Raw genomic sequence first — 17,628 nt, 5'->3', positions numbered from 1 at the left:
CATCACGGGCAGTGTCTTGCAGTTATGATTAAATCCGCCGGGAGGCGCTGTCGGATAGGAAATGGACGAAGACCGAAGTTTGAAGATGCTTTTATTTCCCATTGATTGTATTAAAGTGACAGGTTGCCATATTTCGGCTGTGGTTGGTGTTTGTGGCGGAGACGAAGACTATTTTACACATTAGCAAACTAGCAAACATGGGAGCTGCTGGTGACACAACGTGGTTTGTTTTTATCAACGCGTGATCCAAGACGTGAAGGTAAGAAAAGATGACTTTGTTAAGCTGCTTTAAGAGCTTTATGTTTATTCGTGTCTTCTTTTTTTTAACTAATGTCGTCCTAGCTAGCTAGCTCGTATAGCAACTTCTCTGTCTTTAGGTCCATTTCTTTGACTTTTCCTTTCCTTCTTTTATTTCTTCAAAGGCTTATTTAGTTTATGTTTTTAATTGAGGCCACAAAATACAAATGAAGCAGAAGAAAGATAGGAAAAAGTGGAGAAGAAAAAGTGTCCTAAAAAGGCGGCAGCCATCTTTCCACCATGCAAAGGTGTTGTAAAGTGAAGAGGTGCCACTCCTCCATCTTTTAGGATCAAGTGGGGGGGAATTGGGGAATTGTTAAAAAGGACCACATATGGCAGTTTTATGGTTATGTCAGCTGATTTAACCTCATTTTTAAAAATTAAAAATAACAAAGAAAATTCCACTTTGCAGACAAATGTTTCTTATTTTGGTATTTTGTAGCATGGCTCAGCCAGCCAAGAGCTAAGAAAGCAAAATGGCCACCGGGTTTTACTTTGTACACGGCAGGCCATGCGCTTCCTGTGGTCACTTCCTGCTTCTCCTGCTCACTTCCTGTCATTCCAAAAGGTGTGGTGGGCGTGCCGTTTGGAAGATGGCTGCGTGTGGAAAAGCAGGAATGAAGGATAGTCAAACTGCGTTTTTGTTCTTCCCCCGCCGAGGCGTGTGGTCCCACCTGGCGTATCCGCCAGCAGACACCGGGAAGGCAATGTGATGTTTCTGGGTGTTTCCGGGCGTGCGGGAGATTAGAGCGGGAATGACAAGCGCGGCGTGTGATAGCGTATCCGCTCTCAATGGCAGATCCGCCTTTTTAAGGAGCATATTGTAAATAGTCGCCGCGGGCCGCCACTTGTCATTGTTATGACACTGCTAGCATCTTCCGGCTGGAGGAGCGGCCTATTGAAATCGCACGCGCGCGCGCGCACGCACACTTGGGAATGAAACGGGAATCTTGTGAAAAGGACAAAAGAGAAAAAGGACGAATTGTAATTAGTTTGATGTTGCGTGCGGAGCGGCGTTGAGTGTTCCGTTCCCGCACGGAGCAAGGAGGCCGGCCTTTGATTGCCTCGCTCATTTTGATCGCTGAATTAAAAATAAAAAGGTTTTCCCGCTGACAGACGTGTCAGCCGGGGGAGGGGGGTTCTGGGGGGTTCTGGGGGGTATGGGGGGGTGGCGCCGTGACGAGGACGTGTGCTGGGTGGCGCTGTTGCTCCGGCGATGCCGCGTCTCCTGGGATGAAAGCTTCCTGTGCGTCTTTGTGCTTTCATGATGGGATTCTCTGGAGAGGACGACTTCCCTCTTCCCGCCGCCTCTTCATCTCCTCGCCAACCTTCACGCACGCGCGCATGCACACGCACGCTTGTTGACGCCAATACCACCCTTTTCATACGTGTGTATGTGAGACCGGCAACCACACACCATTGCCGGATATTACATGGAACGGGAATCTCACACCAACACAACATTGGATGTGTACATTTAGACGTACATTTAGAAGTATCTTCTTCTACTCCCAATCACACCTGCCACCCCCCCCCCCCCCTTACTTTGCCCCTTCTTATTTCCTCCTGGAATACTTCCTGTCCAACAAAGGCAAAAACATTTTACTACAAGACCAGGATCTCAGTCCTTTTCACTTATTATGGCAGAAAATGTGCCTTGTTGGACGTGTTATGCTAGTGCTAGCCCCAATGCTAATGCTGCGCTAACCCTTTCTAACATAGCCCCGATGCTAACGCCGTGCTAACCCTTTCTAGCATAGCCCCAATGCTAATCCTTTCTAGCATAACCCAGATGCTAATGCTGTGCTAACCCTTTCAGGCATAGCCCCGATGCTAATGCTGTGCTAACCCTTTCTGGCATAGCCCCGATATTAACGCTGTGCTAACCCTTCCGAGCATAACCCCGATGCTAACGCTGTGCTAACCCTTCCTAGCATAACCCCGATGCTAACGCTGTGCTAACCCTTCCTAGCATAACCCCAATACTAATGCTGCACTAACCCTTTCAGGCATAGCCCCGGTGTTAATGCTGCGTTAGCCCTTTCAGGCATAGCCCCGATGCTAATGCTGCGCTAACCCTTTCAGGCACAGCCCCGATGCTAACGCTGTGCTAACCCTTTCTAGCATAACCCTGATGCTAACGCTGTGCTAACCCTTTCAGCCATAGCCCTGATGCTAACGCTGCGCTAACCCTTTCTAGCATAGCCCCAATACTAACGCTGCGCTAACCCTCTCTAGCATAGCCTTGATGCTAACGCTGCGCTAACCCTCTCTAGCATAGCCTTGATGCTAACGCTGTGCTAACCCTTTCAGGTATAGCCCCGATGCTAACGCTTTCAGGAAACAGGCAACAATAAAAGAACTGGTTATTAAAATGGGAGAAAATGGAGGGAAAATGACAGAATGTTTTTTTTGGGGGGGGGATCTAGGAAAATAAAAGATTTGTCTTCAAACAACGTAAATAAGTATTTTCTTCTGAAAAAATAAATACGCATTTTATTTTGGAAACAAGGCCGCCGCCATGATTTGAACTTGGCTCCTCCCCAAGATGGCGACTCTAGAGGGGGAGGGGGCAGATGTCCATTTTGTGCACCGACAAGACAAGTGTAAGTATGCTTCCTTTCCTAGCCTTTTTCCTTTCCTGTGTCCTTTCCTAGCCTGTCATTTCCTTGTGTTTACCTTTCCTACCTCCTCTTTTCATTTCCTTCACCCTCTTTCCTATGTCCTTTCATTTCCTTTCCTATGCAGATAAGAGCATGTCCAGCGCTAGCAGTGATGAAATAAACAGGCGAGCGTCTCCCGGAGGCGGAGAAGAAAAAGGAGGACGGCGAAGGCGTTAAATGCCACGTTTCACCTCGCCGTGCTCGTGCACGTGCTCGCGCATGAGCGGAAAGAAGGCACGGCTCCGTGGCGACGGCGTGAAAAGAAAGATCATTTCACGTCCCTCGCTGTCCTAGCATGCGGCGCCGTGTTAGCATGTCACTGTAGGTCATGTTAGCACCTCACGCTAACGGTGCGTGCTAGCACACGCTTCCCACGCTTAATGAAATATTCAAAGACGCTTTGCCGCTTTTCCCAAGCCAGACAAACGTATTCATGGCCGCCCCCCAGCACCACCTCTGCCCCCCCCCCATTCAATTAGCCCCCCTGCGTGTTTCCAGGAGCACAGTTTGCCATGATGTCACGGCTAGCGTGTTTTGTTGGTTGTTGTTGGTTCTTTTGTCGCGTCTTTCAGTGGCGTGACTGTTTGCACGTAGGACAGGAAGTGAGCGTGCATCAGGTGACGCAGGTGTAGCAGGTGTTTCATTAATCACAGCTGACATCCCATAATGCTACACAACAAAGGTTTCTACACTCAAACACCAAATCACAAAAATAAATTCTAAATTCTTGCTTCTAATAAATTAAAAAATATCTGTGGCGGTCCAATATTTTATAATATTTTATATTAAACAATATAGAATATGTTATAATATTTTATATTATACAATATAGAATATTTTATAATATTTTATATTATACAATATAGTATAATATTTTTAATATATTTGATTTTCTTCCATTTATTTGCCATTATAATGTGTTTATGAGCAAGGGTCATCAGGTAGTGCGCCCCCCCCCCCCCCCCCCCCATTTTATTAGTGATATTAAAACAGGTAGTGCCAAACAAGATGGAGGCTGTGTCGCCGTAGCGTCCAATGCTATTTGTTTTCGTCATTTTCCATTCTAATGTGCTGACGGGACAATCGGGACAATCGGTTAGCGTCTTTTGGATGCGATAGCGCCAAGTATATGAAAGTACGGGGAACCCTGTCATGAGCCCCCAAAGGGGCGGGGCTAGACAGCGCAGTGTGTTGATTGGAGCACGTGGCGGGACTCTGTGTGCATCAGCATTCACCTTCGCCGAGCTCCCAGGACGCCGCGTGTCCATCTTCCCGCGCGTTCCCGCCACATTCTATTAGCGTCCGGGCCGGCTTCCTCTTCCTTCCCCCGGGCGTTTTCCCGCCACCGGAGCGGTGTGTCATTCCCCCAAGTTGACGGAGTGTGACGCCACGTAATTGCTTCACGAAAAAACCTAACGGGGCTGATATGAATAATCTGTCAGCGGGAGGGGGGCCGCCCTGTCAATCACCGCCGTGTCCCCGAGTGGCGGCGCGAATGCCCCACCCATCGCCGGCTGGCTGACCATCATATTTTCACCGTAGCGTATCGGCGTGCGTGTCACATGATCAGCTGCTATCAACTGGAGAAGTAGGGGCGCGTCGCTGGCGGCCATATTGGTCCAGGCAGAGCGGGTGACGGTCGCGTTTATCAGAGATCTTCGAGCGCCTCGTGCTCGTTGCCTGGCGTTTCATCATCCCGCTGGCTTATCTTCCGTCTCGATGCTCGACTGCTGCAATCGTCTCAGCAAAACACGCAAACACGCTCACCCCCACGTGAACCAAACCAGCATCATCAAAAAGTCCTACTTCCTGTTTCAGCATCTTCCTGTTTGTGTCCCGTATTCCCACGAGACAGGCGGGAGCCCATTGGATGATGAGCCTAATGGCGGCGGCGGCGGCCACATAATGGCCTCCTCTTTGAGGGAGGAAAGCGAATGTAAATAAGGCAATTACGTGTCCTAACGAGACCCAAACGCTGTTGACATTCTGGCTGCGCTAACGCGGCTATTTATAGCCCGTAATGACCTTAAGTGGCGTTGGCTGGAACGCTGTCATGGGAATCGGAGCCGTCGAGACGCAGTTGCTCTTCTGGAATCTTCCGTCATGTTGTGTTCAAGTACGCTTGTTGCTGGAATTCACAGTAGCGGAAACGCTGAACAGCCAGGAGGAACAGGTAGCGCCAAGTCTAAAAACACAAATACATCTGTGGTGGTCCCATTTTAATTACTTTCATTTATTTTCTATGTTAATATGTTGATGAGTGAGGGTAGCGCCAAATATAAAAGATAGCGCCAAATTTGTCTGTAGCGGTCATATTTTAGGAATTCTTTGACATTCCTCCAAAAAATGGACGCCAAAAACAGATAGTGCCAAAATGTAAAAGCCTAAAAAAAGAGGGGTGAGAAAGTTTTAATGTTGCCCCCCACCCCCCACCCCCAACCCCCCTCCCATCTCACCTGAAAGCCTTTACCTGTCGCCCACCCCTCGCCTCCTCGCCCCTCCCGACCGGCTCCTCTTTCCGATGGCACTCAGCCGTTACGTTCTCAAGGGAAGGGCAGACTGCTGGCGCCGTGCTCGCACACACACACACACACACACCTCCGCTCACACAGCAAATTAAGTGTATTGTTGCGTCGGCGTCGAGCGGGTAAAAAGTCACATGGAGGTTTTGTCCCACATGAGGGCTCAGGCCACCGTGAGTTCTCAGGAGACAGGGCTAACAAGCAAGTCCACTTCCTGGTTGTGTGGTGAAATAAGAGCATGAAATGTTGCCTAAATATGAAGATATGAAGAATGAAGAAGGAGGGCCCTGAAGGAGCCAAGCATCCCTGGACCGACGCTGACCTCCATGTCGGTTGGCACTTTTTGTGTTTTTGTGGTTTTTCCAGCTTATTTGACTTTTGACAATAAGTATAACGTGTTTAGCGGGCCCAGGCTGGATTATTTTTACAGCCTAATTTGAAGCAGTCCCCCCCCCTTCCATTTTCCCTCCCTCCCTCCCTCCCCCGCCCGCCCCCACCCCCCCAGTAATCCAGTCATCTTGATCAGAGGCAGACGCTGGCATTGGATGGAAAATTAAACAAATAAACTCCAATAGCGTTCCCCTCCGACTGACCCCAACCCATGACCTCACAGGCATTCTGGCTCGGGGTCGTGGGGGGGGAGTCCTTGTGTTGCTTTGGACCCTGGGGCAAAACATACTAAAGCCCCCCCAGGCCATATTACACCTCCAACACACGAGCGGTCACAGAAGTGCTCCTGCATACAGTAGTACTAGTAGTAGTACTAGTAATTCATGTCCTTCATAAACATCGGTACTACCATAGGAGGTACCACAGTAGTCTCCAACATGCTACTGGGGCGTTTCAAGAGCCACTCGGGTGTCACAGCCCCAGGAGCCAAACGAGGTGCCAGAGGAGCCATGAAGGTGCCACAGAGGCCAAGGGGGGTGCCACAGAGGCCAAGGGGGGTGTCACAGAGGCCAAGGGGGGTGCCACAGAGGCCAACAGGGGTGCCACAGAGGCCAACAGGTGTGCCACAGAGGCCAACAGGGGTGCCAGAGGAGCCATGAAGGTGCCACAGAGGCCAACGGGGGTGCCACAGAGGCCAACGGGGGTGCCACAGAGGCCAACGGGGGTGCCACAGAGGCCAACGGGGGTGCCAGAGGAGCCATGAAGGTGCCACAAAGGCCAAGGGGGGTGCCACAGAGGCCAACAGGGGCGCCAGAGGAGCCATGAAGGTGCCACAGAGGCCAACGGGGGTGCCACAGAGGCCAACAGGGGCGCCAGAGGAGCCATGAAGGTGCCACAGAGGCCAACGGGGGTGCCACAGAGGCCAACGGGGGTGCCAGAGCAGCCATGAAGGTGCCACAGAGGCCAACGGGGGTGCCACAGAGGCCAACGGGGGTGCCAGAGGAGCCATGAAGGTGCCACAGAGGCCAAGGGGGGTGCCACAGAGGCCAACGGGGGTGCCAGAGGAGCCATGAAGGTGCCACAGAGGCCAAGGGGGGTGCCACAGAGGCCAACGGGGGTGCCACAGAGGCCAACGGGGGTGCCAGAGGAACCATGAAGGTGCCACAGAGGCCAACGGGGGTGCCACAGAGGCCAACGGGGGTGCCAGAGGAACCATGAAGGTGCCACAGAGGCCAACGGGGGTGCCAGAGGAACCATTAAGGTGCCACAGAGGCCAAGGGGGTGCCGCAGTAGCCCCTTAGATGGAGATGCTTGTCAGGAGCCCCTCGGGTGCCACAGCATCCTACAATGTGCCACCTGATGTGACCCCCAGGAGCCAAACAAGGTGCCAGAGGAGCCATGAAGGAGCCACAGATGGCAGCTTCCAAGATCGTCCACATGTAGAGCAGTAGTAGTAGTAGTAGTAGTACTGTAGTATTGGAGCTGGTGCTGTAAGTTCAAGTAGGTGTCACTGAATGTTTGTGATACGCCGCCTTCCAGGAATGCGGTCGTGCGCGGGTCACGGTGTGGGCGAGAACAAAGCTGAAGATGCAACCGCCGATGGCGGCGGCGGCGAGGTCACGCGAGGGGCAAAAATCGCCAGGAATGACAACACGTCCGTCACGCTTCAAGACGACTTTTATCCGTCGCCAGCCGAGTGTGGCCCGACAACGCCGTTGTCGTATCTTCAGCGGGGACCTCGCAAGGACGACCAGAGGTCAGGGGTCAGCCGGCGTTTGGCGACCATCTTGCTTGCTGTGATGTTGTCGGCGCCCCCCCCCCCCTCCCTATCATGTTTACATAACGGAACAAACGTTTTCTTTGCGGGCTGATAAGCATCCATTTGGACTTAAATAGCTGCCATTAAAGTGGGCGGGGCTCTTCCTGGTCCTGGCCGGTCCCCATGTGGGACGAAACAGGAAGTCCTTCAACTTGAGGAGAATTTCTCTCTTCACTTTTTGGAGGAAAAGAGCAAAAAAGAAAGTTCTGCGTGTTCTGCACGGCCTTTATGGGATTTGTGCATCTCCGGGGGGCGTACTGCCTGGCCGCCCGGCACCGAGCCGGCATTCCTTCATGGGTTCACTGGGAATGCTCAAGTGGCCCCCTCTTAACGGCCCCCTAATCACTGTGGGACGCAATCACCGGCCACTTTGAAGTGATAGACAATTTGCTACGAGTCCACCGTGTAACAGAACCGCCAGCCGGGCCGAGACAGATCCAGAGATAGGGGCTGGGGGGGCGAGGGGCGGCGGTTGCCTGGAGGTAGCATGGGACCTTTTAACGCCAAAGGTGCTAAAAAAACACTTTGTTGACGCGCTGTCGACAAGGACGTAGTGGAGCAGATCTGAGACGGGCGGGCGTCACAATGCGCCAGCGCCGCCACAACAGCGGCGGGGGCCGCGCGCACGCCGCCGCCCTGCGGACCGGCACGTACACAACATGCGTGTTTATTGTTGGCGCTGCTGCGGGTGGCGCCAGGCCCTGAAAAAACACGTTTTGTGCCAGTGACTGCACTTTTGTAAGCGCTATCACACGCCCTCATCGCCCCCTCGGGGTGGGGGGCGGGGTATAAAAGGCATGCTATTCCCAACCCCCCCGGCATGAGGGTGCCCTTTGGGATATGGAAGCAAAAGTATTGGGACGCAGTGTCGGCAAGCCAAAGAAAAAGCGTGACAAGCGGGACAAGATGAAGTCTGGTTTACGCCTGGTTTACTTTAACGGGGGGGTTGGGGGGGGGGGGGGTCTTCATTCATTCGGAGGCCACATTAGCCAGTAATGAATGATGAACGCACACGCAAGTGTAGTACATCGTCAGGTGATGAAGACTATTATTCTGTTAAATGGATTCTCTTCCTGCCGTCATGGTCACGTGACCACCAACAACCTTTCCACCGTTGTAAAGAAGAAGAAGAAAAATGAGCCCAGCCTTTTTAAATTACTTTTTTTCTTATACCACCCCCCCACCAACCCCCCCTTATCATGAAATGTTAGCGATTATCTTCATATGTGAAACGCTTCAATTGAATTCCTTCTTCTTTCATTTAATTGAGTCGACATTTGGGAGCACTTCAAAGGCGGCGGGGCCTTCAGGCGGCCTGGTAAATTACAGTATCAAGCCGAGGATTCGCTATTAGCGCGGTGTCAAGTGTACGCTGGCCGCCCCTCCTCATCATCTTCATCAGCTTCCTCACGCTAACGTCTTCTTCTCGCCGTCTCGCACCTCTGCAGCCCCCATGGTGTGTGTGTGTGTGTGTGTGTGTGTGTGCACGAAACATTTGAATGTAACACGGCAAAGACTTTAGTGTTTAGCACAAAACATTTTTACATCCTCCTCGTTTCCTGTACGCTCCATGTTTGATGTGTAAATACCGGACACTTCATTAGGCACACCTAACGCACTAACACAAAATACAGTGCATGTACATGTCTTATAGTGGACCCTGCAAACTTATGGATTTTTGTTTTTTTAAAAATTCAGCAAAAATGCCAAAAATACAGTAAATGCTATTTTTCTAAAAAATAAAAATAAAAAAAATAATTCTGCTAAAAGAAAATCTCCAAAAAGAGGTTTCACCTAAAACAGTCAATCCTTGCACATTTTATGATTTTGGGTTAAAAAAATTAAAATAAAATAAAAGTCTATCCAACACAAAACTAGGGTACGCCTAGTTTTGAAAAATCTGGAAAAATTGCTGTAAAAATATGGTACATCTAATACAGTGGATACTCACAAATGGACAATTTTTTATTTAAAGGGGACCTATTATGCTCATTTTTGTGGACTCCTATAGAGCCGCTACACACAATAACCAGCACACAAAGTTTTCTCGATCTTCCACAATATGCACCCATTCCAGCTGGATTTCTTTGGATTCCTGTTTCCTGCCAAAACACACAACAAAACAAACAACCCCCGTGTATTTTGGATTTAAAAAAAAATCTGCCAAAAAATGATTCCAAATACTGCAAAAATATGTTACATGTAATACAGTGATTGATGGATTTTTGCTAAAAAAAAAAAATCCCATATATCCAAAAGTAGTGTACACTTAATATCCCTGTAAAATTGCGGATTTTTGCTTTCAAAAAATCACAAAAAAATAGGGTGCAGCAAATTGAGTTTATACTCACAATTTTTTTTTCTAAAAAATATTTTTTTCAAAACAAAAATCTGAAAATAAACTCTCCAAAAATAAAGCATACCGAAAAGAATGCCCCCCCCACGAATGTGTGTTTTAAAAAAATACACAGTGAACACGTACTACAGTGAATTCCTGCAAATTTGTCAATTTTTTGAAAAAAATAGGGAAACAGTTACCTCAAATTTGTGACTTTTTGTTTTAAAAAAATCATCAAAAATAAAAAAAGCTAAAAATGAAGGTACTACTAACACCGCAAACGTGGGCAGACCTAACACAGTGGATCCCTGCAAGTGTTTGGTTAACACCCCCCCCCCCAACTAAAACTAAAGCAAACTAAAATAAAACAAAGTGGATTTTGCAATTTGTCCTTGAACGCACCACCGGATTAGCTTCTTGATTGTCACCTGAGTCCTCAGTAAGCTGGAGGTGACATGCATTGTCTTTTTGCTGTGAATGAATGTCACTGTAAATATGCCCCCCCCCCCCCCCCCGCCCCCCCGCCCCCAGCCCCTTCCTGTTAAGTTATTCATAGAAGTGCTGATTGCAGGCGCTCGTCGCCGCTAAATGAGCGCTTTTGTTATTGTTGAGTAATTAGGACAGCCATCACGGCACTCCGAGATGACAGGGTCACTTAAATAGTTTTCTCCCCTCGTGTTCGCTCGCCGTATAGTCGGAATTAGGGACGCCGAGGCATTCCTGGGAAGGAGCTGCACAAACGGGAGGAGTCCTTATCTCAGGCAATTAATCAGAGACGCTCATATTGTGGCACAATTATTCAAAGCTGCTGCACCAGTCAGGGCCTCTTCCCGTACATCCTCCATGCCGCACGGGAAGGTCACGCCGGTGTGTACCCGTGTCTTAAGACTGTGTACTCGTGTGTACTCGTGTGTACTCGTGTGTACTCATGTGTACTAGTGTGTACTAGTGTGGACAAGCGGGATCAAGTCAGTCTGAAAGTCTGCAGGCGCTTCTTGTTTACTTGCCGCCATGTTTACAGGCTGCCCCCCCCCCTCTCTCTCTGTGTGCCCAAGGCCATCATAAGCAGCAGACACAACATGGAGGACAGCAACATGGAGGTCACGTGTCATCAACGCCACACGTCAACTCTGAACTCCGGTACATCCCTTTTTAGACATCCGTGTCAAACCCAAACCCAAACAACAGTAACAATTCCCGTCGTTCCAAAATGGCACCTGTAATGTACTGTGTGCAAGAAGTGGGGGGGGGGGGTCTCTAATTGCCCTCCTCAGCTGCCGTGCCCTGCAGTAGAGTTGCTGTTGTTCAAGCACATGTGATGGAGCAATAAAAAAAAATGGCCTTCAATACACATCATTTCAACTTCCTGTCTGCCAGGCGAGCTATCATACCTGCCAACGTTGGGACATAAGGCACGTTCTCTGGAAAATGACGGAAAATAAGAGAAATTTGGGAGTGTCCAACAGAGTTCCCGGCAACGGGAATTCTGAAAAAAACAAAAGAAAATGTCCAAAAACAGGGTCCACCCAAAGGAGGGATTTCCCACAAATTGTGTGCATTTTTGTTTTTTAAAAAATCAGCAGAACACGTTTTCCCCCCTAAAATGGGGGCCACCTCATGTAGTAAATCCTTGAAATTTTCAGATTTATGCTTTAATAAAATACATTCAAAAATTCCAAAATGGAGTACACCTAAAACACCTAAAACATGTGGATTTTATATTTCAAGAAAATATAGAAAGTTTAAATGGGGTAAGGGGGGGGGGGGGCTAAATCGCTAGGTGTGTAACTACAATGATGGATTTGGGAGAGCGGTACACGCACCCGGGCCCGCCACAAATAAATCAGGTGCTCCCTATTGGCTCTTGCTTCTAAATAAACACATTATAACGGGACTGTCTGGTCGCACACGTCATGCAGGCACCGGAGAAGAAGAAGACGTAGCAGGTGGGATCAGTGTTCCTGCTCTTATTGGACAAAAACAGGGTTCGCCCAAAGGAGGGATTTCCCACAAATGTGTGCATTTTTGGTTTTTAAAAAAATCAGCAGAACACGTTTTTCCCCTTAAAATGGGGGCCACCTCATATAGTAAATTCTTGAAATTTTCAGATTTATGCTTTAATAAAATGCATTAAAAATACAAAAATGGGGTACACCTAAAACATGTGGATTTTATCTTTCAAGATTTCAAGAAAATATAGAAAATTTAAATGGGGGGGCTAAATTGCTAAGTGTGTAACAAGAATGATGGATTTGGGAGAGCCATACACACATCCGGGCCCGCCACAAATAAATCAGGTGCTCCCTATTGGCTCTTGCTTCTAAATAAACACATTATAACGGGACTGTCTGTGGTGGCACACCTCATACAGGCACCGGAGAAGAAGAAGACGTAGCAGGTGGGATCAGTGTTTCTGCTCTTATTGGACAAAAACAGGGTTCGCCCAAAGGAGGGATTTCCCACAAACGTGTGCATTTTTGGTTTTTTAAAAAATCAGCAGAACACGTTTTTCCCCCTAAAATGGGGGCCACCTCATATAGTAAATCCTTGAAATTTTCAGATTTATGCTTTAATAAAATGCATTAAAAATACAAAAATGGGGTACACCTAAAACATGTGGATTTTATCTTTCAAGATTTCAAGAAAATATAGAAAATTTAAATGGGGGGGGGCTAAATTGCTAAGTGTGTAACAAGAATGATGGATTTGTGAGAGCGGTACACACACCCGGGCCCGCCACAAATGAATCATGTGCTCCCTATTGGCTTTTGCTTCTAAATAAACACATTATAACGGGACTTTCTGTGGTGGCACACCTCATACAGGCACCAGAGAATAAGAACATGTAGCAGGTGGGATCAGTGTTTCTGCTTTTATTGGACACTCTTGGAGACAAGACCTCGAAGCCAAACTCTAGCCGACATTCCCGGCGGACTCAGCTTTGCATCCGGCGTGATCGGCACACCTCAGCGAGGGGCGAGGAGGGAACGCATAGCACCCCCCCCCCATGCAAATGAGGCGGACGTCCGCAAATGAAACGTCAGGACATAAAATATTGTCACTTTCATTTCGCCGGCGAATCCATATTCCTCCTTAAATAAAAGTGTCATGGCGGCCGAGGGTAATGACGGCAGAACAAAGCGGCGTGATTAACGATAGCAATTTATTGTATCTGGCGGCCGGCGAGGCGGCGGCGGCGTCGGCGGCGGCAGGGCTCGGCGACACGGCGGTTATCATAATTCATATCGTAAATAAGAGCGGCCGGCCAATCAGGAGGAGGCGATGTCATCCCAAATAACCTTTGATAACAATTACCATACAAGTCACAATGTTATCTTCTCCTATTCTCCCCTTGTAGAATACAACACTATTACCATATAGATTAGACTATTTATAATGCTGGTGTCATTCTCTAGCCAAGGTGGGGGGGGGGGGGGGGGCGCTACAACCTGTCGTTAAGACTAGATTATTATGGTCTGCTCTTTATGACGAGCGCTCTGTATCACACGGAAGCACATTGCCGACGCACCGCAAGGATGTGTGTGTGTGTGTGTGTGTGTGTTCGTGCGGGGTCATGTGGGCGGGGGCTTTAAGAGAGCTGAAGGGGGGGGGGGGGGGGCAGGCGAAGGAGGCGATATTAGCAGGGAAGCCTTGATAAGTGTTGCAGATTAGCCAAGGCGTATCTTGTCCGAGGTGTTGTTCTTCCTTCTTTTTATCTGCTGATAGGAATTCTCTGATGGAGCGTTCCGATACCAACACACACACACACACACACACATAGGGCCCACCCACTGTCATGGCCGCCCACCATGCAACATCGAAAAAATACTAGTGTATTCAACATATACAAAATAGAAATGATTATTAAATTTATTATTTTTCTTTATATTATTCTTATTAGAAATTATTATAATAAATAATAAATAATTATTACATTTTAAAATATTTTGTAATTAATTTAAACAAAATAAAATGTCATTACAATATATTTATTAAATTAAAATTATTTAGAATTTATTTATTTATTTATTTATATATTTAATTTATTTTTGTTTTCCATTGTCATATATTATGATCCAATAGTTCCCACTTTCACATGTTTTTTTGCCAGTTTTGGTTGTGGGGTTGGAGGGGGTGTGGGGGGGGGGGTGGGGGGGTGTAGAATCATGGCAGAAAGCCAAGGGACCTTTCCCGATGGGAGCGTAGGAACACGTGCAGCTGAGGGCTGAGTGTGCATGGTGTGTTGGATAAAGGCATGACATGAAAACATCATTGGAATATTCCCTTTGGAATTCTATTTCTCTCAAGTAACAAACGTGTGGCTCGTAAGTTACAGTATGTTTTAGAGTCTTCCAAAATGTTTAGCATTAGCTTCAGTAAAGGTTAGCTTAGCATTAGCACAGGCCAGATATCGTCTTGGAACGTCCTCATCAATCCATTGTTGTGGCGGTTGTGGTCTAAAGCGGAACATTTGGGAAAAGGACGTCCGCGCCGACAGAGAAGGACGAGAGTGGGGGTGGGGGGGTTGGGTGGAGGACGGCACAAGAAGAAAAGAAGACAAATTCCGCGGCGTGACGCCTGACGAGCCACTCTGCGATGGCACTCGGCGACAAACATGGCCGCCTAAGCCGGTGGCTAGATTAGGAGGCGATAGAGACAATGTAGGACGTTTTTGAAAGAAGAGGAGGGACACGAGGAGTCAGCGCTACGAGACGTGTACTTTTTGGCAAGAACATCCCCGTGTGGGCCGCTGAGCACTTAATCTGCCTTGACAGCATCTTCATCGGAATAAAGATGCTGTCAGCCAGACGCTTCCCACCTGAGCCGCTGCCGCTGGAACACCTCGGCTTCCTGATTCACAATCACAAGCATCGGAGGGGGACCGGCGCGTCCCGGGGACGTTAGGCGGGATTAAAGGACAGATTAGGCTAGTGCTAAAAAGGCTGGCCTTCCTTTTGCAATGTTGTTTTTACGGCGGGGGGGTGACCCCTACGTCGGAGAGACCGAGCTATCCTTCCTTTATACTTCCGACCAGCGTCCACATTTTGGTTGGTTTATTTTTGGTCTACAGTGAAACCTCGCTTGCCCTACTTTTTGTACCGTACAGTTGCCATCACGGTTTTCGTTTGCCCGAGTATCATTTCGCCCAATCAAGAGAGAAAATAAAATATCTCGTAAATTTTTCTACTTCAGTTTTTACTTTTCTTTCTAACTCTTGTGCACACTTTCCGATTCAAGGCGACACATCTTCGGCCAACAAGAAAAGTCCCGTTGAATAAAAATTTTGATTTTCATCGACAGTGAAACCTTGGTTTTCAGCCGTGTTCGCCCCAGTCCTTGTACGCTTTTTTTTAGTTTTCGTACAACCAAACATCGCCTCTAACCAGGGGCGTCACTAGGTTCTGAGGACAGGGGGGGCTTCGCCCCCTGGAGATGCACAGGATATGAATGAATGTAGTAGACATTCCAAAAATTATTACTACTTATTATTATTATTATTATTACTACTAGTATTTGTAGTCATAGGCTAGCATTAGCCTGCTTATTGGCTGGCTTATTAACCTGCTTTTACCCTTATTATATAAAATTTGTCAGATATTTATTTTGTAAAAAAAAAAAAAAAATCAATAAAAAAATCAATACAAAATATTTAATTATTTAGGGGGGGGGGCTTAAGAACATTTTTAGGGGGGATTCAAACTAAACTTTGTCCGCATAACGTTCTGTGGAATTGGGCGAAAAGCATCTGACGTGTTGGCCACTCAGATTTGACACTTTTTCCACCCACCCACCCCACCCCACCCCACCCCCACCCCCCGCCCCACCAGGGCCATAAAAACGGAGACTTCACACTTACAAAAATGAAAACTGAATCCTTTTGGGGGGTGAAATGCACCAAAAAGAAGAGTCCAGTTGCCACCATTCAAATTTTTCGGGGGGGGGGGGGCTTACCTATTGGACTGGGACCTTTGTCCAGTCCACACATCCACCATAGACTTAAATAGGGAGACTCCCCACCTATCAAAATTAGAAGAAATAAATGAAACCCAAATTCAACTCCATTCAACTTTTGCGGGGGCTTTCCTTTTGGGTGGCTTTCGTGCGGCCAACCTTTTGTACAATTACATTTTTATTGACAATTGGTGTCCCAGTTTTTTCATACAATCAAACTTGCTAACCAATCATTTGCCTGCATGTCGTTCCGCGGAATCAAGCGGCCCAAACAAAGCATCCATCCCAGTTTTTGTGCTTTTCCCAGTGGACACTCCCCCCCACCAGGGACTTAAACAGGGAGACTCCTCACTTCTAAAAATATAAACCATTCTCCTATAATCCAAACGGTGAACCGATTCAACCAACAAGAGTCGTCCGGTCGCCTTCGTTCAAGATTTACAGAAGCTTCCCTTTTGGATTTTTACGTGAATGTCAGTCGTTTGGAGACAAAGTGGACGTAGTTTCATCATCGGGGGCAGACCTGCATGGTCCAGTCCAATATGTCTTCCTCCCTCCCTCCACTGCTTTCTCATCTCCTGGGCAAAGATGGAATCCACAAAGTGATTTTCTCCTCTAAATCTCTTGATCACTTTAATTTTTTGCTAGGCTGCTCCACGGCGGCGGTGCGGGGGGGGGGAGGAGGCGAGGTAGAGCGCTGAAGAGTCCGGGCGTTATCAGCGGCCGTCCTGAGGTCTGCGAGGACGCCGCTGAATCCGGAGAGATTAGGACAAAATGCAGCACACGGCAGTAAGGGGCTTACGCCGCCGCTTGTATTAGTTCAGGTGAAAGGAGGACTGCTTTTACATAAAACTGGACAAATCCAGCCACAATGCCTTCCCCCCGGACCACAATGGGGGCCCGTATCTGCGGACCTCACCTCATGTCCCCCCGACTTCCCCGCAGCGCCTCTATCTAAACAGCAGAGCGAGGACGCGAGGAGAGCGGCGAGGTGGCGGGAGATACCAGGGCCAATCAAAGCGTGTTTGCTGAGTTTCAACAAGCCGGTGACGGCCCCGGTGGGGGCGGAGGGGGTGCCGGTGGGGACTCGTTTCCACGGCTGGCGAGGAAGGGTCACGGCCTACCGTCATATTTTTGTGTCATTTCTAAAAGTTTGTTTCCAGGCTGCTTAGCGAGGTAAGTTAGCTAGCTAGGGCGCCATGTGTTAGCGTAGCAGGACTGAGAGGAAAACACTACTACTCCATTTTCTTTCTTCAAGTCAATCCAGTTCAACATTCATTAAATGTTCATCTATTCATTAAAGACCGGTAGGGTCTTTGGGGGCTACATGCAAACACTCAGTGGTCAGTTTGACCTTCCTTCATTCCTTCATTCCTTCATTCCTTCATTCCTTCATTCCTTCATTCCTTCATTCCTTCATTCCTTCATTCCTTCCTTCCTTCCTTCCTTCCTTGCATCCATCCTTCCATGCATCTATGCTTCCTTCCAACCATCCTTCCAACCATCTTTCTTTCCTTCCTTCCTTCCTTCCTTCCTTCTTTCCTTCCATCCATGCATCCATCCTTCACTCCTTCCTTCCATGCATCCATACATTCATCCTTCCTTCCTTCCTTCCATACATCCATCCTTCCTTCCTTCCTTCCTTCC

General features: G+C 48.2%; 1 long non-coding RNA gene across 2 annotated transcripts; it reads left to right on the top strand.

Annotated features, from left to right (window-relative positions):
* The first annotated feature begins 52 nt into the window (after window positions 1–52).
* Window positions 53–13,610, top strand: LOC131125228 (uncharacterized). 2 transcript variants are annotated; one of them, XR_009128996.1, is made up of 3 exons: window positions 53–259; window positions 2,810–2,903; window positions 3,046–3,891. It is a non-coding gene; the product is annotated as an uncharacterized LOC131125228 (long non-coding RNA). The 2 variants fall into 2 exon arrangements; XR_009128995.1 differs by lacking the exon at window positions 3,046–3,891 and adding an exon at window positions 11,085–13,610 and having other exon boundaries at window positions 54–259.
* The last annotated feature ends 4,018 nt before the right edge of the window (window positions 13,611–17,628 follow it).

Source organism: Doryrhamphus excisus, chromosome 3, assembly GCF_030265055.1.
Source record: "Doryrhamphus excisus isolate RoL2022-K1 chromosome 3, RoL_Dexc_1.0, whole genome shotgun sequence".
Classification (NCBI taxonomy): Eukaryota; Metazoa; Chordata; class Actinopteri; order Syngnathiformes; family Syngnathidae; genus Doryrhamphus; species Doryrhamphus excisus.
Note: the sequence above shows the minus strand (reverse complement) of the source record. Positions and strands in the feature narration are given on the sequence as shown.